The sequence below is a fragment of the Aotus nancymaae genome, unplaced genomic scaffold (assembly GCF_030222135.1).
Source record: "Aotus nancymaae isolate 86718 unplaced genomic scaffold, 86718_ANA_hifiasm-v0.15.2.pri h1tg000049l, whole genome shotgun sequence".
NCBI lineage: Eukaryota > Metazoa > Chordata > Mammalia > Primates > Aotidae > Aotus > Aotus nancymaae.
This window is the reverse complement of record NW_026988463.1, coordinates 21,996,841-22,018,530: the sequence shown is the minus strand read 5'-3', so window position 1 is coordinate 22,018,530 and position 21,690 is coordinate 21,996,841. Positions and strand designations below refer to the sequence as shown.

At 43.5% G+C, this 21,690-nt stretch overlaps 1 protein-coding gene across 2 annotated transcripts in view; it reads right to left on the bottom strand.

Annotated features, from left to right (window-relative positions):
- PRKCB (protein kinase C beta) overlaps positions 1–21,690 on the bottom strand; it is a 385,173-nt gene that overhangs the window by 300,867 nt on the left and 62,616 nt on the right. The gene's annotated exons all lie outside the window — the stretch shown is intronic.

Genomic DNA, 21,690 nt, shown 5'->3' with positions numbered 1-21,690 from the left:
TTTTGCTATGTTGGCCAGGGTGGTCTTGACCTCCTGGCCTCAAGTGATCTCCCCACTTTGGCATCCCAAAGTTCTGGGATCACAGGAGTGAGCCACCATTTGTGGCCTAGCACATCTTTAGCACACCTTAGCCCATATTTCTTCCCACATTCTGTAATAGTTTATAAGAATCAGGCTGTCCCCTCGTGAGAACAAAATCTCTTCAAGGACAAGCACTAAGTCCCCAATACCTTAATGGTAACTTAATCACTCATAAGGTACCAGCCTCTTACCTGGCTTTTCTCATTTAAACCCCACACCACCCCTATGAGGTGGGTCTTATTAATACCCCATTTGAAAGATAAGGAAACTGAGACCTAGAGAGACTCAGAGCCCAAGAGTGGTTTCCTTAAGCCCTATACTATTTGGGCACACATTCTTCATTACACTGTGATATGGTTTGGCTGTGTCCCCACCCAAATCTCACCTTGAATTGTAATAATCTCTGCATGTCAAGGGTGGGGTTAGGTGGAAATAACTGAATCATGGGGGTGGTTTCCCACATACTGTTCTCATAGTAGTGAATAAATCTCAGGTGATCTGATAGCTTCATAAATGAGAGTTCCCCTGCACATGCTCTCTCTTGCCTGCCACCATATAAGACGTGACTTTGCTCCTCGTTTGCCTTCCACTATGATTGTGAGTCCTCCTCAGCCATGTGGAACTGTCAGTACATTAAACCTCTTTCTTCATAAATTACTCAGTCTCAGGTGTGTCTTTATTAGCAGCATGAGAACAGACTAATACACTCTGCATGTAGAAGGCAACAGAATATGTTGGGTGGAGCTAAACACTTCTGATAAGTAACTTCCACCAATTTCTGCAGGACTCTTGAGGGACTATTTTTCCACTCTTCCATTCCCTTCCTCTGGGCTCTGCCCCAGCCCTGAGCAGCTGGTAATGGGCTGCCTCACCCACTCCTCTCCCCAAGAGGATGCAGAGAATGCCACTCTCTGTTCCCACACACCGCCTGACAGGAAAGCTGGGTAACCTTCCGTTATCACACCAGCCCTTCCAGGGGCTCTGAAATTACACTAAATTGTTCCATTAGTGTCAAAAAAGGAAGATGCATGATACTTTTATGAATTTCCTTTTTTAAAGAAAGTTATCTTCACAACTGTACTCCTGCTGACTGCTTCCAGAAAGTTGGAGGTTATTTGGGGGCAGAATTTGTTTGCAGAAAAACCACAAAATCAGTTTAAATGCCAGAATTTATTCCAGTTGGCTTGCTTGAATCAATACAGATACGATAATGCAAAATCATAGAAGTCAACTTGAATAGAATTTCTCCAAAGAAGATACACAAATGGCCAATAAACACATGAAAAGATGCTCAGCATCACTCATTAGCAAAATGCAAACCAAAAACCACAATGAGATACCACCTCATACCCACTGAATGGCTACTATCAAAAAAGAAAAAGAAAAAGAAAATAACATGTTGGTGAGGATGTGGAAAACCCTTATGCACTGTTGACGGGAATACAAAATGGTGCAGCCACTATGAAAAAAAGTATGGTGGTTCCTCAACAAATTAAAAATAGAATTGTTATTCAACCTAGCAATTCCATTTCTGGGTACATAGCCAAAAGAATTGAAAACAGGGCCTTGAAGAGATATTTGTACACTCCTGTTCATAGCAGCCTTATTCACAACAGCCAAAAGATGAGAGTGATCCAACTGTCCACTGACAGATGAGTGGATAAAAAAGTGTAGCCTATAAAGCAATGAAATACTCAGCCTTAAAAAGGGGGGAAATTCTGACACATACAACAACGTGGATCAACCTTGATAACATTATTGCAAAGTGAAGGAAATAAACCTTAAGATGATAAATACTGGATGAATCCACTTATATGGTACCTATAGTATTCAAATTCATGGAGACAAAGTAGAATGGTGGTGGCCAGGGGGTGGAGGAAGAGGGAATGGAGAATCGTTGCTTAATGACAGAGTTTTGGGGTTTTGCAAAATAAAGAAATTCTGGAGATCTATAGCACAGCTATGTGATTCTACTTTCCGGTATCCACAGTGATAACATGTTGCTTGTGTACTAAGAAAAACTAATAAAATATGCTCCATTTTGAAATATAGAGATCTCTTGGTTATATAGTAGAGATGAAAATATATTCAGGAACCCTATCCAGTATTTTTGTCAGACTCCAGGAAATTTTGGAGGTTTTTTTTTTTTTTTTTTTTGCAAATTCATCCATGACTGTTCTAACATAAGCCTCAGTATTCAAAGCATATTCACATAGTATCTTTCCAACTGTGTTTTATAAGTAGTGTAATTTGATTTGGTTTTGGATGTATCCTAGGGAATATTCCAAAAGTAATAGAACTATAGTTACTTTCTTGCAGAAACTTTCTCTACTCCTGGGTCCTCAACAATTTACATCCCTTATATCACACTGTGATGAAGGCTCAAAGATATATCCGATGGATAATACAGTTACATGACCCTTTAAAACTACACGTTAATTTAAACAACAAAATGAATGTTTCATCTTTGAAATAGTCATCTTAGAAGGTTTAACAAAGAAAACTATCTAAACAGAATTTCTAAAGAGGATACTAGAAACATGTTTGAGCTATGACAAGTTCCTTAGAGTAAGTGAATAGCCAGATTATGTTCAAAGCAAGGCATTTCAATCCTTAATCATGAAAGTATTAAAGCTACGAACTTATCTGCAAGCACAGCATTGGCTGATCTAATAAATTGTTTTATATAGCACTCTATTTATTTTTTGTTTATAGCCTATCTGCAATTGTAGTTTTTGAGTCCTGTTTAACCCAATAGTTATTTAAGAAAGTATCTTTTAATTGCTTGATGCTTAGATTTGATTAGTATTAGTTTCACTTCATCCCTTACAAAAATAACACAAAAGGCCTGGCATGGTGCCTCATGACTGTAATCCCAGCACTTTGGGAGGCCGAGATGGGTGAATTACTTGAACCCAGGAGTTTGAAACCAGCCTGGCCAACATGGCAAGATCGCCCTCTACTAAAAATACAAATATTAGATAGGCCTGGTGGTGTGTGCCTGTAGTCCCAGCTACTCGGGTGGCTGAGGCAGAAGAATCTCTTTAGCCCAGGAAATGGAGGTTGCAGTGAGCCAAGATCATACCATTGCACTCTGACTTTGGTGACAGAATGAGAATGTCTTAAAACAAACAAACAAACAAAAAAAGTTAACACAAAGAACAAGTCTTTAACAATGGAAACTTAATCATGTGAAGTTGACTGAAATTTAGGGAAAAGATAAGTCTCTTCCAGAAAACCTTGCCTACTCCGTGAAGGACAGACCATTTTTTCCTATGTCTTTTCTCAGAAACCTCCATTGCTTCTCTGTCACCACTATCCCAGTTTTGCTTTATATCTTTGTTGGCTCCCTCCCATCCCTCTAAGTGTCAAAACATCCCCCACCTCCAACTCAAACTGCCCATCTTGTTTAGAGATGCACAATGCTCATTGACTTATACAAAACAATCCCCACCCAGTTATAAGAAGTCTTTTGCTGTTCTTGCTGACACACCTCATTTCATTCATTCCCCATATTTTCCTCTCCTCTTAGTAATTTGAAACGTTTCCTTGATATACACAAAACATTCAGGGACAGTTACACAAAACAGTCAGGGCTAGAAACTTAAGATCACCAAGGAAGACAAAGAAACTAAACGTGAAATGTGTTGATTAGTCCTCCACACCATGCCTTCCCTTTGGAGGCAAATGTATGTTTCTAAGACAGACATGAAATTTTCTCTTGCTTTGAGTCAGCTTTATGAGATCACTTACCCTCTGATACCCATTAATATGTCTTGCCAGAAACTGCAAAAAACATCTGATCCTCTCTCTGGGCCTGCGATGAAACCTTTTCTCAACCAAGTAGAAATGAAGGGCAGTGCCTCTGTTTTAAATGTGGTCCATCTGGAGAATTGCAGAGAAGTCACAGATGGCCTTCCCCCAGCGACCACCACCTGACATGTGGCTCATCAGCTCGGTTTTGTCTTTGCTGCTCAGGCCTGTGGAGGCTAATCCCATTCATAAGTGGGAGCTGCAGTCCCTCCTAATCTCTGAATGGACATCCTTCCTCCAGTCACCCCAGGCTAGGCCATATGAACAGAGAGTTTGGACAGAACCACAAGAAGGGTTTCTGGGTCAATATATTTCAATTCTGAAAACATCCCAGGGATGTCCATACCATGGACCACAATGCAGTCATAAAACAGAATGAGGTGGTCGGGAATGGTGGCTCACGCCTATAATCCCAACACTTTGGGAGGCCAAGGCAGGTGGATCATCTGAAGTCAGGAGGAGTTCAAGACCAGCCTGGGCAACAGGGAAAAACTCCATCTCTACTAAAAATATAAAAATTAGCCGGGTGTGGTAGCACATACCTGTAACCCAAGCTACTCAGGAAGCTGAGGTGGAAGAATCTCATGAACCTGGAAGGTGGAGGTTGCAGTGAGCCAAGATCACACCACTGCACTCCAGCCTGGGCAACAGGGCGAGACTCTGTCTCAAAAAAATAAATAAAAATAAAAATAGAATGAGATGTTGGGTGCAGTGGCTTACTCTCGTAATCCCAACACTTTGGGAGGCCCAGGAGAGCCTATCACTTGAGCCCAGGAGTTTGAGATCAGCCTGGGCAACATAGAGAAACCCTGTCTCTACCAACAACAATGAAAAAAAAATACAAAAATCAGCCAGTCGTGGTGGTATGTGCCTGTAGTCCCAGCTACTAGGGAGGGTGAGGTGGGAGGATTGCTGGAGCCCAGGAGGCAGAGGCTGCAATGAGCCAAGATCGCACCACTACACTGCAGCCTGGGCAGCAAAGCCAGACTCTGTCTCAGAAAAAAAAAAAAAAATGAGGATGTTCTATATGTACTGATATGGAACAAACACCAAGATATAGGATATTGTGAAGAAAGCAATGTATGTGTTTGAGGAAGAGAAAAATAAATGTATATGATGTGCATGTACATTATGAACTATTTCCAGAAGTATGCACAATAAATTGGTATTATTAGTTGAATATTGGGTGCCAAAAGGGAGGTAAATAGAGTGGTATAAGGGCTAGGAATAGGAGAGAAACTTTGCAATAAGAGTATTAAAGCTCTTGTGCCTTTTAAATTTTGAACGAGTGAGTACATATAACTACTCAAAATTTAATGTTAAACTTTCTACAAATAAGGCTAGAGATACAGTCATAAAATAGGATACAATGATGCATACAAAAAGATACAGCAAGACCGAGCAAGGTGCTCAAGGCTGTAATCTCAGCACTTCACTCTGGAAGGCTGAGATGGGAGGATTGCTTGTGGCCAGGAGTTCAAGACCAGCCTGGGCTACATAGTAAGACTCCATCTAAAAAAAAAAAAATGTGTGGTGGCATGTAGTCCCAGCTACTCGGCAGGCTGAGGTGGGAGAATCTCTTGAGCCCAGGAGGTCAAGGCTGCAGTAAGCTGTGATCACACCACTGCACTCCAGCCTGGGCAACAAAGCAAGATCCTGTCTCTAAAAAACTAAAATTAAAGTAAAGATTCTGCAGATCTATATTTCTTAACTTGGAAAGAGGTTCATCATATATTAATTGTGGGGTAGAGTAAAAGTAGATTTCTGAATAATCCGTATTAAGTTTGGTTTCTAATTTTAATTTAAAATACATATAAATGTTGACTGATTATAATATGCTAAAACATAAACTGGAATGTTAATGATTGGGTTTTTTCTGAGAGTGGAATTAGAGGTGATATTTATTTTCTTCTCTTTGTATACCTTCATTTTCTAATTGTTCTATCATAAGCAATCACTTAAGAATTATAAGAAATATTTTTAAATTAAGAAAATAAAGAATCCATCTTTCTGCTTTTTTTCTGTTTTTTGTTTGTTTGTTTTGTTTTGATACAGGGTCTTACTCTTGCCCAGGCTGGAGTGCAGGGGTACAATCATAGCTCACTGGAGCCTCCACCTCCTGGGCTCAAGCAATCATCCCACCTCAGCATCCCCTAGTAGCTAGGACTACAGGTGCAGATCTGACTAATTTTTGTATTTTTCGTAGAGACTGGTGTCCCTTTGTGTTGCCCAGACTGGTCTAGAACTCCTGGGTTCAAGCAATCCTTCTGCCTCAGCCTCCCAAAGTGCTGGGGTTACAGGCATAACCTTTTGTTCTACACAGTTCACTCCTTCCAAGGCAAGGCAGTGGCTCCAATGCTGCTGCAGGACTTCACGGTGAATTCCTTATTTGGAGGGACAACATAGGGGCTGCCAGGAAACATTGCCGTGGCCAGAAGCAGAGCAAGGGAGAGAAGATTTTAAAAGGCAGAGCTGTAAACCTCAGCATAAAATAAGCAGCCAGCCTCTCATTTCAGCCACGTAAACAGTAATGTGTATTCATTAAAACTGCATTAGTTTAAGGAGTCCCCAGAGATCAGGGGCTAACGGGAGAAGGGGTGGGGGAGAGCCTGCTAAGTGCACCTGCTGTTTTCTAACACAGTGCTAACAGGCCAAAAGTGGGTTTCTGGTGCATGTCACAGCCAGAAAAGGCCACCCAGAGGGGCTCTAGGCCCCTCAACCATCTCGTTAAAGGTAAACAGAGATGGAGAAAACAGAAGCACCCAGGACCCCAAACATCTGGCTTGGACTGGCTTGACCCCAATGCGCTGTGCTTAAATGGTTTTCAAGGAAAATATATCCTCAAAAGCTGAGGCACGGTGGACATCACCAGCATGGTCCACTGCAGAACTGGACTGGCCCATGAACAGGACACTACAAACAGGCTCCTCCTCCTTCCTCTAGAACCCAGGCATCACCCAAATGAGTGAAATCAACCAGGTAGAAGAGCTGTGGCCAACATGTATTGAAAGCTCCCTGTTCTAAGGGCTGTGCACGTCTTAACTCATTTAAACCTCCCCACAGCCTTGCGAGGTGGGTGCTACATCATTCCCATTTATGGGTAAGGAAAATGAGGCATAGAGACATTAAATAATTTGCCCGAGATCACCCAATCAAGTGGTGGTGTCCAGACTTACAGAGAAATCTCATTCCAGACCCCACAATCTTGCTCCCAACACCATTCTGCCTCTCCCAATGCTCATGAAACATCCAATTCAGAGTGGAGTTTCAAGGCAGTGACTTATGACGCTGTTCTAAGGATCTTCTGGGTAGCTAATGAGAAAGGCAACCACCACTGCCAAATCCACAAATGCCAATGATGGGCTGTACTGGCCCCATTGCGTTGATTAAGTAACTGAGGCTTAAAAGCTTAGGGATATTCCAGCTATTCAGGGAGCTGAGCCAGGAGGATCACTTGAGGTCAGAAGTTTGACATGAGCCTGGACAACATAACAAGGCCTCCTCCCTAAAATAGTGAAATAAAATAAGAGTTAGCTGGGCATGGAGGCACAGGCATGTAGTCTCAGCTATTCAGGAACTCAGGAGGCTGAAACAAGATTGCTTGAGCCTGGGAATTTGAGGCTGTAGCAAGCTATGACTGTGCCACTGCACTCCAGCTGGTGCAACACAAAAAGAGCCTGCCTCCACCGCAAACCAAAAAAAAAAAAACAGCTTGGGGATATTTCTACATACTGGGGAGCATTCCTACCCCTACAATAGGATTGGAGAATGGTGGCCATCTCTGTCCCAAGGCAAGTGGCACACAGGGAGCACAGCTTAAGCTAGGGAAACTCAGAGAAGTGGCAACAGCCCCGGGAGGGAGGGAGCAACGTTCCCCTTTCCTTTCAAAGAACACAAAGCCAAACATCACCTGCTCAGGAATTCTGAGATGAAGGACAAAGAGGACTCAGGAGATTTTAAGAGATTCTCCAAACTTTCCCGCACTGAGCCAGAAAAGGCAGAAGAGCTTCTTTCCCCAGAAGTGGAGCAGATCCACAGCTTCATGCTTATTTTTTCCCTCTCCTAAGATATCACCATTCAGACTCAAGCTTTCAAGGCTAGCCAGTCTGATGTTAACCATTATGGTCACATCATTCTCTTTTCCCACACTCAGAAACGAATAGCTTGGCTTTCCCACTTTTACAGTGTTGGGAAGAAGGGGAAGCTGAAGTTTACAGCTCCAGGTCTGCCTTTTCACCCAATAGTGGGCACCATTGAAGGCTTAGGCTTAGCTCCTCAATGATGTCTACACTAACTGCCTCCTTCACCCACAGTAATGGGACTCTATGATTCCCCCCCACCTTGACTAAGCCTGACCAGTCAGATTTTTTTTTTTTAAGACATGGTTTGGGCCCAACAGGAAGAAGGTTAGTCTGGCTGAAGGGAAGAAACAAAACTGGGAACTGGAAGACCATTGGGTCTCCCCATGTGTCCTCTCAGCTTCTCCTTGCCCATATTCACTGTCCTTGCCTCTGGGTATACCTGCTTTCCTGTTCCTTACCCTACATATTGAATGGAAGATGGCCTCCCAGGGCTGCCTGGTGTCCACCTGCTTGAACTTTAGTAGCCTCCATTCTGACATCTATGACAGAATCTTATTTGCCTGCAATCCCAGAATTTGGAGAGGCCAAGGTGGATAGATCACTTAAGCCCAGGAGTTCAAGACCAGTCTCTATAAAAAAATACAAAAATTAGCCAGGCATGGTGGCACACACCTAGTAGTCCCAGCTACTCAGGAGGCTGAGGCAGCAGGACAGCTTGAGCCCAGGATTCAAGGCTGCAGTGAGCTTTGATTGGGCCACTGCACTCCAGGCTAGGCAACAGAGCGAGACTCCATATCAAAAAAAAAAAAAATTTAAAGATGGCCAGGTGCAGTGGCTCACACTTGTAATTCCAGCACTTTGGGAGATCAAAGTGGGCGAATCACCTGAGGTCAGGAGTTCGAGACCAGCCTGGCCAGCAGGGCGAAACCACATCTATATTAAAAATACAAAAATTATCTGGGTGTGGTGGCGCACGCCTGTAATTCCAGCTATTTGGGAGGCTGAGGCAGGAGAATCGCTGAGGTAGAGATTTCAGTGAGCGGAGTCTGCACCACTGTACTCCAGCCTGGGTGACAGAGTGAGACTCCATCTCAAAAACAAAAAAAAAAAGAAGAAAGAAAGAAAGGAAAGAAGTTAGCTAAACAGTAAAACCACAGGCAAAAAGTAACAGCAAGCAGAGCAAGCACCAGAACATGGGGCTAAGATTCAGCAGTAGAGGGGCCTCCAGGGAAGGTTTGGTTCATCAGTGTTTGTTCACCATTGATCAGGTAAAGCCGCACTGTGAAAGAAGCAATGGAGTACTCAAATATAGATGCTGCCCTCAAGGGCTTATAGCAGAGGCAAAAGATTCTCCAACAAAGTCATTAGCAAGTATAACAATATGAGGGGAAATGCAGTTAAGGGTTAAATAGAAGATTCTAAGCAAAAGATGAGCTCTGAAAAGTCCAGCTCCCTAGAGGGTATAAAGGGGTGATGAATCCAGGCACGATGGCTCACACCTGTAATCCCAACACTTTGGGAGGCCGAGGCAGGTGGATCACCTAAGGTCAGGAGTTCGAGAGTAGGCTGGCTAACATGGCGAAACTCTGTCTCTACTAAAAATACAAAAATTAGCCAGGCATGGTGGTATGCGCCTGCAATCCCAGCTACTCCAGAGGCTGAGTCAGGAGAATCACTTCAACCCAGGAGGTGGAGTTTGCAGTGAGCCGTGATCCCACCACGGCACTCCAGCCTGGGCGACAGAGTGAGACTCCATCTCAAAACAAAACAAAACCAAAAAAATGGAGTGGTGCATATCCCAGGCAAGACAAAGAGCATCTTTGAAGAAGGACATCTCATGTAAGACAGTTCAGAGGCCAGCGTGGCTACACTGAGGCTCCAGGGAACAGAGGCACCACAGGCTGGAGAGATGGGTGGGAAACAGTCGATGGAGGAGATCATGTCCAAGTAGGATTCCTACTCTTCCATCACTGCAAACCACCTTCATGACGTTTGCCGTATCCATACACAGTACAATATGATTAATCGTTTTTGTTTTTGTTTTGAGATGGAGTCTCACACTGTTGCCCGGGCTGGAGTGCAATGGCATGATCTCAGCTCACTGCAACCTCCGCCTCCTGGGTTCAAGCATTTCTCCTGCCTCAGCCTCCCAAGTAGCTGGGATTACTGGTGCCCATCACCACGCCCAGCTAATTTTTGTATTTTTAGTAGAGATGGGGTTTCACTATGTTGGCCAGGATGGTCTCGAACTTCTGATCTCGTGACTCGCCCACTTCGGCCTCCCAAAGTGCTGAGATTACAGGCATCAGCCACTGTGCCTAGCCATTTAATAGTTTTTTTTTTTTTTTTAACTGACTTACTTTTCAACTTAAGGTTACTCAGGAAATGGCCTGCAAAAGTTAAACATAGAGCTCTTATAGGGCCCAGAAATTCCACTCCTAGGAAGACATCCAAGAGAATTGAAAACATGCTCATACAAAAAATTGGGCCAGGAATTGTGTTTCATGTCTGTAATCTCAGCACTTTGGGAGACCAAGATGAGTGGATCGATTGAGCTCAGGAGTTGAAGAACAGCCTGGGCAACAAAGTGAGACCCTGTGTCTACAAAAAATAAACAAATCAGTTGGGTGTAGTGGCACATGCCTGTAGTCCCAGCTATTCAGGAGGCTGAGGTGAAAGAGAATCACTTGAGCCTGGGAGTTCAAGGCTGCAATGAGCTGTGATTGTGTTACACTGCACTCCAGCCTGGGTGACCCTGTCTCAAAAAAAAAAAAAAAAAAATGTATATATATGTTCATGGCTATTGATAATAGCCCAAAAGTAGAAACAACTCAAATGCCTATTAATTGATGAATAGACAAAATATGGTCTATCTACACAATGGAAAATTATCTAACCATTAAAAGGAATGAGATATTGATACATGCTATAACACGAATGAAACTTGAAAACATTATTCTAAGAAGCCACTCACAAAGGATCATTTATTGTATGATTCTATTTACACGGAATGTCTAGGATAGGCAAATCTATAGAGACTGAATTAGTTTATTGGTTGCCAGGGATGGAGGGAAGAGAGAAAAAAAAATGGAGAGTGACTGCTAATGGGTTCAGGGTTTCTTTTGGGGGTGATGAGAATGTTCTGGAGCTAAATAGTGGTGATGGTTGCACAACATAATAAATATGTTTAAAACCACTGAATTGTACATTTTTAAATGGTTAAAATATTAATCTTATGTAAATTTTACGTTAATTTAAAAATTATGGCCAGGCATGGTGGCCATGCCTGTGATCTCAGCACTCGAGGAGGCCAAGATGTGCGGATCACCTGAGGTCGGGAGTTGGAGACAGCCTGACCAACATGGAGAAACCTCCTCTCTACTACAAATACAAAATTAGCCGGGCATGGTGGCACATGCCTTTAATCCCAGTTACTCGGGAAGGTGAGGCAGGAGAATTGCTTGAACCTAGAAGGCAGAGGTTGCAGTGAGCCAAGATCTGTGCCATTGCACTTCAGCCTGGGCAACAAGAGTGAAACTCTGACTCAAAAAAAAAAAAAAAAATTAGCCAGATGCAGTGGCTTACGCCTGTAATCCCAGTACTTTAAGAGGCCAAAGCAGGTGGATCACTTGAGGTTAGGAGTTTGAGACCAGCCTGACCAACATGGAGAAACCCCGTCTCTACTAAAAATACAAAATTAGCTGGGCGTGGTGGCGCATGCCTGTAATCCCAGCTACTTGGGAGGCTGAGGCAGGAGAATTGCTTGAACCCAGGAGGTGGAGGTTGTAGTGAGCCGAGATCGCGCCATTGCACTCCAGACTGGGCAACAAGAGTGAAACTCCATCTCAAAAAAAAAAAAAAAAAAAAAAAATTTAAATGAGATTTTAGAAATCACTATCTCTGAATAGAACTATAAGTTTCTCATGAAAATAAAACACAGCAAAAACAAAATAAGGTAGTTTGTTCTGGCTTGACATTATTGCCTAAGGTCCTGAGCCTGAGACCCGCGCTGTTTTTGTTAGGATGGGGGTCTGGGAGTTAAAAGCACGTGGCACCAACCTGAGGCTTTCTCCTCAGTCCAATCAGAAGTATTTGAAGAGAAAGGAAAAGGGATTATGTTTCCCACACTGTACTCTAGTGTTAATTAGTGCCAGGTCTTAAGTACCACCCCTGTCCCTAAATCCCACCAGTGCACACCTGGCGCTTGGGGAAACTTTGCTCTAAAGGATGAAACTAATGTTGATCACCGCCTTCCATGCGCTGGTCGCTGCACTTGACTCTTTGCGTCAAGTGACATCATCTATCTCTTATGACAAGCTCTGGTCTCAAGCCCACAGAGACACTAGGAAGCCAGGAGGCAGCTTGGAGTGGAGGAGGGACAGGTAAAGAGGAAGGTGACACCGTCAGCATGTTTAGGGTGTGCTGGAGGAGAAAACTCAACAAGAGGGGCAAAAGGTTTCACGACAATGCTCCTCCCCATGGCGCACTGCTTCGTGCTATGGGCTGCATGTGTGTGTCCCCTACAGAGTCATCGGTTGAAGTCTAACCCACCAGTGTGACTGCGTTAGGAGGTGGGGCGTTTGGGAGGTGATTAGATCACGAGATTAGATCAGATCATGGAGCCTTTCTGAATGGGATCAAGGCCCTTATAAGAAGGGACTCAAAAGGATGAAGCAAATGTGGTCTATATATGCCACAGACTACTACTCAGCCATAAAAAGAATGAGATCATGTCTTTTGCAGCAACATGGATAGAACTAGAAGCCAATATCTTAACTGAAACAATTCAGAAAGCCAAATACCCCATGTTCTCACTTATAAGTGGGAGCTAATAACGTGTGCACATGGACATAGAGTGCAGAATGATAGAGACTGGGAGGGTGGGAAGAGGGTGAGGAATGAGAAATTACTTAATAGATATGACATATATTATTTGGGTGATGGTTACTCTAAAAGTTCAGACTTCACCACCATGTAATATATCTATGTAACAAAACTGCACTTGTACTTAAGTTTGTGCAAATTTTTAAAAGGGACATGAGAGAGCTGGTTTCCTCTCTCTGCTCTGCCACATGAGAATACAAGGAGAAAGAGGTTATCTATAAACCAAGAGGAGGGTCTCGCCAAGAACCTCAGACCTCCAGCCTCCAGAACTGTGACAAAATACATTTCTGTCACTTAAGCCACCCATGGTTACAGCAGCTCAAACAAATGAAAGCACTTTTGATAGAGAAATGTGGAAGAAAACTGATAAACACAGGAGGCCGTTGATTCGATGAAATGTGAACTATTTACCTAGTCCAGTAATTTGTGCCCATTAAAAACCTACCCCAGAAAGGTATTTACTAACAAGGAAGTGGATCATGAATTTCGAAGTGAAAGGAGCAAGTGACATCAGGTTTGTGATACAGATCCATTCACTTCACAGTGCCAACTATGCACCCAGCTCTGTAAACAAAACGAAACAAACCCCTACCTTCAAGAAGCTGGCGTCCCAGTGGGTGTGCAGGGAGCATGCTAAGGAAGTACAGAGGAAACTGGACGGCGTTTATGGAGGTGGCCATTGGGTAGGTGACACCACGCTGCTCTTCACTCTCTTCCTTTCACTCATCTCTATTTTTTGGTTTTCTGTATTGAGTGGGTGAGGAGTGTTTTGAAATAAAGGGAAAGCCCAAACCTCACAGCAAGGCACCCGAGGCACTCCTGAGTTCTGGCTCTCTGTCTCCCATCATAACCTGCACCTGTGTTAGAGCCGCACCTGGGGAGGATGCTCAAGTGGTTCCACACGCTCCACACAGGTGTCTTGCAAAAGCTGCTCATCTGCTGGAGTGGCCCTCCCCGTATCCCCTGCCTGGCCTATAAAACCCCCATTTGCCCATTAATGTACCTTCCCAAGGGGACCTCCTTCTTCAGATCGCTCCTACCCACCTCCACCCAACTCAGCAACCATCCTCTCTCCCTCTGCAGCACTGTCATTAAGGATCCCCACTGCCCCAGCTCTCACCGGTTAATCTCCAGAGGCCTTGCTCAAACCTCAGCTAGTTCCCCTCTGTGTTTTCCTCCTTCCCCCAGCTCCCAGGGATTCCACCCACTTCTCTCTTCTCTTCTATTTCACTCCCACACCTCCCTCATCTAGATGGACTTTCTTTCCGCACCTGCTGCCCCAATCTCCTAATAGACACCTGTGCTTCCTGCTGCCCCAGCAATACACCCATGGACCATTTTACTCCTAAGGAAAAGAAGACAATAAATTGATATGCTGTTAAATCACAAAATGTCTGCCACCTCAGGTTCTCAGTCATTGTTCCTGGATTCACGGCCAGGTCTTGTTGTCTGGAGGTGTAGTTAGCAGGGGAAGGCTAGGGTCCCAGGCAGGTCCTTGGGAGTTTTGGAAGATTCTCCTGCAGAGCTCCATGGGAACCTCTGTCCCTCCCAGAGTCGACCAGTATGGTTCCACCTTTTCCCCACAGACCCCACGCTCATATCAGAAATCTGGTGTTCTGGTCTCTGAGATAGACAGGCACCTCCCTTCCTGCCTCCCAGACATCTGAAGCCATTGATATTACTGATGACAGACTCTCAGAACAAGAAAGGGCCTCACATGCATCTATGTAATCAAGGGTCTGTTCAGGCTGGGCACAGTGGCTCACACCCATAATCCCAATGCTTCAGGAGGCCTAGGCAAGAGGACTGCTTGAGGTCAGCAGTTTGAGACCAGCCTTGGCAACATAATGAGACCCTGTCTCTACAAAAAAATAAAAAATTAGCTGGACAAAGTGATGTAGTTTCAGCTACCCCACAGGCTGAGAAAGGAGGATCGCTTGAACCAGGAATTTGCTATGATCATATCATGCACTGCAGCCTGCGCAACAGAGCAAGACCCTGCCTCTATTTAAAAGAAAAGGGTAGGTATTCAATCCAGGCTTATTAAAGCAGTAAGTGTCTACTGAAGATGATTTTGCCACCCAGAGCAATGTTTGGAGACATTTTTGATTGTCACAAATCAGGGTGAAGCTGATACTGGTATCTACTGGGTAGAGACCAAGGGTGCTGCTAAACATCCTACACTACATGGGACAGCCTCCCACAAAGACCTATTCCACCCCCAATGTCAATAATGCCGAGGCTGAGAAATCTTGCTGTAACTAGATTCCTCCCAACACGGGATACTCAGTTTCCCCCACCCCAACCCTGTCCCCAGCCAGGAAACCCACTACTCCTACAAAGAGTATTTCTGGTTTAATAAATCGTGGTTATCCTTCAGGTTGGGATCTCTATCTCTAGTCAGCTGAAACCCCCTAAAATCCTTGCTGCCTAGCTGGTGCTGGAGGCTGTCAGAAAATGAGTACAAAATCCCTCCTCCACAATTTAATATATGATAAAGGCGGCATTTCAATTCTGTGGGAAGCGATGGATTATTCAATAAATGGTATTGGGACAACTGGCTGGCCATCTGGTAAAAAATAAAGCTAGATCCTCACCTCCCTCCTAAAACCAAAATAAATTCCAGATGGATTAAAGATTTAAATGCAAAAAAAAAAAGAAGTTAAAGTAGTAAAAGAAAATATGGGAGAACTGCTCTATAATCTCATTGAGTAAGAGGCCTTTCTAAGCAAGACACAAAATGTAGAATATGCGGAAGAAAAGACTCATAAATTGACTATTGAGGATTTTTTTAACGTCTACAGAGTTTTAAAAATCCATAATATATCTTTCAAAGTTAAATGCCAATTTTATACATTATTACGTTATATATATGTAACATATGTGAGGCTAAGAGACATGTTCTTTCACAAACAAAAACCTGTTAAAAATCAATAAGAAAGTGGAAAAAAAATAGGCAAAAAAGAAGCCGTCACAGAAAAAGAAATAGAGCTTTCAAACATAAAAATGTTCTCATAAGCAAAGAAATGCAAATCAAGATGATAGCGAGATACTAGCTTTTCACTGATCAGATTGGCAAAATGAAAAAGTTTGATAATATTCTATGTTGGTAAGGAGACGGGAACAAGCTGTCTGTAGGAAGTGTGAACAGATCCTCTACAGAAAGCAATTCAGCAACATCAATCCACACTTCAAAGCACATACCCTCTGTCCACGTAATTCCAATGCCACACCTATCCTTGCACGTTCTCAAACCCGCAGAGGTAAATATATATGGGAATGCTCATTACCGTATTGTTTATAATAGCTAAAGACTCTCAACAGCACCAATGTCAATCATCAGGGGACTGGTTAAATACATCATCATGCATCATAAAAAGGAATGCTAGGAAACTGTTAGAGGAATATGAGGCAGCTCTATGTATCAATCTCCATGAGACATTATTAAAAGGAAAAGCTACATATGAAATAATACTATATTTCCACTTATGTGAAGAAAAATGAGGTGGGTGCAAATTCAATCACTCATTCAACCAATATTTATTAAGCACCTACGATGTCATAAGCACTGTTCTAGGTGCTGGGAATTCTACCAGGAGTAAGTCTACCAAGATGTCCATAGGTCGCACATGCAGGAAACTGGTTTTAGGAGAGGCTCTAGAGTTGTCAGATTTAGCAAATAAAACTACAGAATGCCCAATTAAACCTCAATGGCATATACAAAATATATAGTATTTTAGGATAAATTGATGCCATGCAATATTTGGGACATACTTATACTAAAAAGGTATTCCCTGTTTACCCAAAATGCAGACTGAACCAGGCATCCTGTTAACTGGGCAACCTACTGTAGGGGTGAGGAGTGAAGTTCTGGGGAATGAAGCATCTACCGTAGGAGAGAGATGTCCTCTTCAAGCTACTTTGTGTTGGAATGCATTGTACTGTTTGCCATTATAACCAGGAGGAAGCATGACTTGTGTTATTATTTATTTAACGACACGAATGAGTAAGAAGAGAGAAGAAATTCCACAGACATAAGGCCCAACTCAGTGCAAGCTGCAAAGTGCATTCCCGGCCAGCTCAGCCCTCAGAGTCAGCCTGGCAGCCCCACGGCCGCATTCCAGGGCCGGCTGCTTCTCTAAATGGAAGCATTCGATCCCACACTCTAGCAGCAAGTCAGCAAGCAAGATTCTGAGCTGTGCTGCTTTTATTATTATTATTATTATTAAAACAACAGGACCAATGCAAAGAAAGAAATATAGAAAACAGTGAAGAGAAGAAACACCAGGCATGCTAAAAGCTGGCCTTTTCCATGACAATACAGAGAAATAAAACATCGGATTTCTTAAACACACTGGTTTTAAGGATCTCTTGGGCCTCTCAGATCATCTCCATCTGTCCTTGCCTCTTTCTTAGGGGAGATTTTACCACACAAAGAGGGAAAGTGCCTTTTATGTAAAAATCCCCCAACTTTTAAATCCCAAATATTTTGAGTACTAGCAACAACTGACATGTATGAAGCACTGAAGCACTTATTATATGTCAGGCACTCTTCTAAGTGCTTTTTTTGTTTTGTTTTTGTTTTGAGATGGAGTCTGGCTCTGTCACCTTGGCTGGAGTGCAGTGGTGTGATCTCAGCTCACTACAACCTTTACCTCCTGGGTTCAAGTGATTCTCATGTCTCAGCTTCCCAAGTAGCTGGGATCACAGGTGCCCACCACCACCCCTGGCTAATTTTTGTATTTTTAGTAAAGATGGGTTTTGCCATGTTGGCCAGGCTGGTCTCAAACTCCTGGCCTTAAGCGATCCACCCGCCTCATCCTCCCAAAGTGCTGGGATTACAGACGTGAGCCACCATGCCTGGCTTCTTCTAAGTGTTTTAGGCAATATTAACGTATTTAATTCCTTCAACAACCCCATGAGACAGATACTATTATTATCCCTCTTGTGCATATGTGGAAAAAATGAGTGGATTGACAATTAGCAGAAATCACACAGCTGGAATGTAGGAAACCTGGGATTTGAGCTCAAGTAGTCCAACCCCACAGCCCATCCCTTTAACTGCAGGCCAGGTTCATCCTGGGTACCCTTGGTGAAAAAAGTGGACACACCCCCTGCCTTCATGGCCTTTATAGCTCATGAGGAAATCTAGCCATTCACAAGGAAATAGACAAGCTAATAGCCTCATTTGTGTTCTAGGGCAGACACAAATGAGGACTTGAAATAGACCACACATTCATGTAGTCAACAAATATTTAATAAGGGCCTATGGTGTGCCCAGCACCGCTGCAGGCACCAGAGGATGCTTCAGTGAACAAAACAGAGATCTTTGACCTCATGAGGTTTACCATCCTAATCAATATCTGGAAGGAACTTGAGACAGGATGTCAGCAAGAGCCTGTCAAAGGAGGAGACATTTAAGCTGAGACTAACGAGTGAGAGCTCCCCATGTGATGAGAAAAAAAGTATTCCAGGCAGTGGGAACCACTTGCTGCAAAGACTCTGGGTGGAAAGAGTTCCAGTTTCTCCTATCCCCAAGAATAATTCCACTGCTGCTTTCACCCCCAGCATTCTCTTCTTCTCCATTCAAAACCCACAGTTAAAAGCTTATTTTAATACTCTCTTCCCTCCCAGCTATCTGAAAGATCTAGGGTAGAAATCACTTACTTTCTCATATTTCCAAGGCATGTGCTTGCTAATTAATCCAAGTATTATTTATTGTGACTGTCAAAATGAAGGCATTTCTGATTGTTCATGCTCTGATCAAGCTCTGAGAATCTTTGCTGCTATTACGAGGGACATGATATAGCAATACCAATGCCCAGATGTACAGAGCAGACCTGTCTCCATACATTTGGAAAAAACTAGGACAGAAACCAGGAGAATCTCTATCACTCCCACACACACGTGGGTGCGCGCGCGCGCACGCGCACACGCGCACACACACACACACACACACACTTAAGTTCCCTTCCGGATCCTGCTCGCAAAAGCTTGGGGCCATGTATTTTTGTCCTGAGCAGGACAACGAAAGCACACCTTCACCAGAGCTCTAAGTCAGGGGACAGTTTAGAAATAACATAAGTAGGCCAGGCATGGTGGCTTACACCTGCGATTTTAGAACTTGGGGAGGCTGAGGCAGGAGGACTCCTGAGGCCAGGAGTTTGAGACCAGCCATGCAACATAGCAAGACTTTGTCTCTACAGAAAAAGAAAAGAAAAGAAAAAAAAACGAAGAATTAGCTGGGCATGATGGCTTATGCCTGTAGTCTCAGCTACTCAAGAAGCTGAGGTGGGAGGATGACTTGAGCCCAGTAGTTCAAGGTTACAGTGAGCTATGATCGTGCCACTGCACTCCAGCCTGAGTGACAGAGTGAGACTCTATCTCAAAGGAAGGAAGGAAGGAAGGAAGGAGGGAGGGAAGGAAGGAAGGAAGGAAGGAAGGAAGGAAGGAAGGAGCTAAAACTTTGAGCTCAGTTCCTGAATACATCAAGAGATGACAACTACTATAATTATCATCCGGATAATAATGGTGAGGGGTGAGAACCTGGAGCCAGACAACTTAGGTTTCAAATACTAGCTAGAGTCTAGCTGAGCCTCAGCTTCCCCAACTGTAAAATGGAGACTGCTATAACAGTGTTTATTCCTCAAAGGATGCTGAAAGGGTCAAATAAGTAACCGCAGGAAAATGGTTTAGAATAGAGATCGGCACAGAATAAGTATTATACTATCTTAATTGTTAACCTCTGCTACTACCACTACTATTATTACCATTTTGTGATGATGATGATGATGATGATGACGACGACAATAATCCAAACTGAAGTCACTAATGAATTCTGAAAAGATTTCTGATTACCCTACAAGGGCAAAGGCATCATGGCTGCAGAAGATGTTAGCATTAGGGGTAAACTAGATAAGGGGTATACAGTGGAACTCTCTGTAAACATTTTGCAACTATTCTAAAAATCTGAAATTATTCCAAAAACTCAAAGGTTATTTTTTGTAAAGGCAGGGGCAAATATTTTTTCATTGTCTTCTTCAGTCTTCTCCTTATAAGAAGAAAAATCCAAGTTTCAGAAAAAACATAGGCTTGTTCACACAGATGAGAGTCCCGCTCCACCCCATATACCACCCAGGTTCCCCCAGGCTGCCATATGTCTGCTGGGTGAGGCTGCTTATCAACTGGCTTTGAGTTAAAATCAAGTCTCTTCCTGGAGGTAAAAATTCCAACAGACCCAGACCTACATCTGCCATCAAGTTTTCTCTTTTTTTTCAGTGAATATTTTTTCAATGCCTACTGTGTACCAGGTACCATTCCAGTAGCTGGGAAACCATAATGAACAAGGCACACACACTCAGCCACAGTGTCGGTCTACACCAGCTCTGAAATGTTTACATCAGCTCTGAGACTTACAGTATGTATTCGCAAGGCCAGACTGACTTTTATGGCCTCCAATGCTGGGGAATGGTCATTGTAGGGTGTCTTCTTAACCAATTGAATCTTTGGGACCTCAGAGAAAATGCTGTCACATGCCAGTTCCCATGAGAGACTTCAGGGAGGAGAACCTCACAGTCTCAGACATGCTGCAACTCCCAGAAACCTGATCAGGCTGGTTGCTGGGCAGGCCTGGCAAAATTAACCCAACTTCCCATTTCATTCCTACTTGGCATTCCAGAGAGATGGGCAGGAGAAATCTGCCTTGTCTGTCTTTAAAAGAAGACATTTCTCCCACGGCTTCCTCCTCTCTGAATTCCCTCATCTATCCATCTACTCTCGCTCCCCTTCCGCTCTCAAAGCTGTTTCCTGCCGATAAAAACACCCCACAACTTCCAGTCTGTGTAGTGAGATTGCAGCCAGCAGGCTCTAAATGCCGACATACTTCCAATCAAGCAGCAGGCGCCCCCGTTGAGTTAACGATTTCTTTTTTAAGCAAGAGAACCCATGCTGTCTACTTACCCCCAGGATACAGTCCACTGGGAGAGGGGGTGGGTGTGATCAATCATAAAGGACTGGCTGCAGAGAGAGAGGCTCTTGCTGTATGAACTATGGGCAATTTGCAAAGATTATATCCCAAACCCTCACGTGCTCAGAGCCCCAGAACAACAGACACAATTCATATGTTTCAAACCATCCTTGACAGTTGCATTTTGATTAGAAGAAAATTAATCTTGTAGATTAGAGAGAGCTGTTCCAATGTAGGGGGGGAGATGGGGGTGACTCTATCAGCTCAGGATCCCCACAGGGGAGGGGAGGGTCAAGAAGGACTAGAAATAGGTCACATGATGAATGCACGGTCCACAGGATCAGACACCACTGCAGAAATCTCTAGCCCAATTTAAAATCCGCATGCCATCTTAACCTAGAAACTCCTCTTGCAGAATTCTGGATTACAGACATACTCGTACATGTGTGTCCACAGTTAGGTACAAGGAGTTCCCACTGCAGCACTGTTTGTTATGCAAAAGACTGGAAATAACCTATGCCCATCAAGCGAAGACCGTATGGGACATCCATATTTAAAAAAAAAACAAAAAAACCCTGTGCAGCTGTTAAAATGAATGAGGCTGCTCTATATGTGCTGATATGAAAATATCTCTAAGACACATCATCACATAGAAAAAAAAAGGCAACAAGCAAAAAAATGTGTGTGAGGTGCTACTAAGGGTATAAGCTTCATATGCGGAATGTCTCTACTAATATATGAGACTAGTGACAGTAGTACTCCTCCAGAGAGGGGAGCTGAAGACTTGAGGACAGGAGTGGAGTGGGGAGATTCTTTATTCACTGTATACCTTGTTGCACCTGTAGGATTTCAAACTTTGCATCG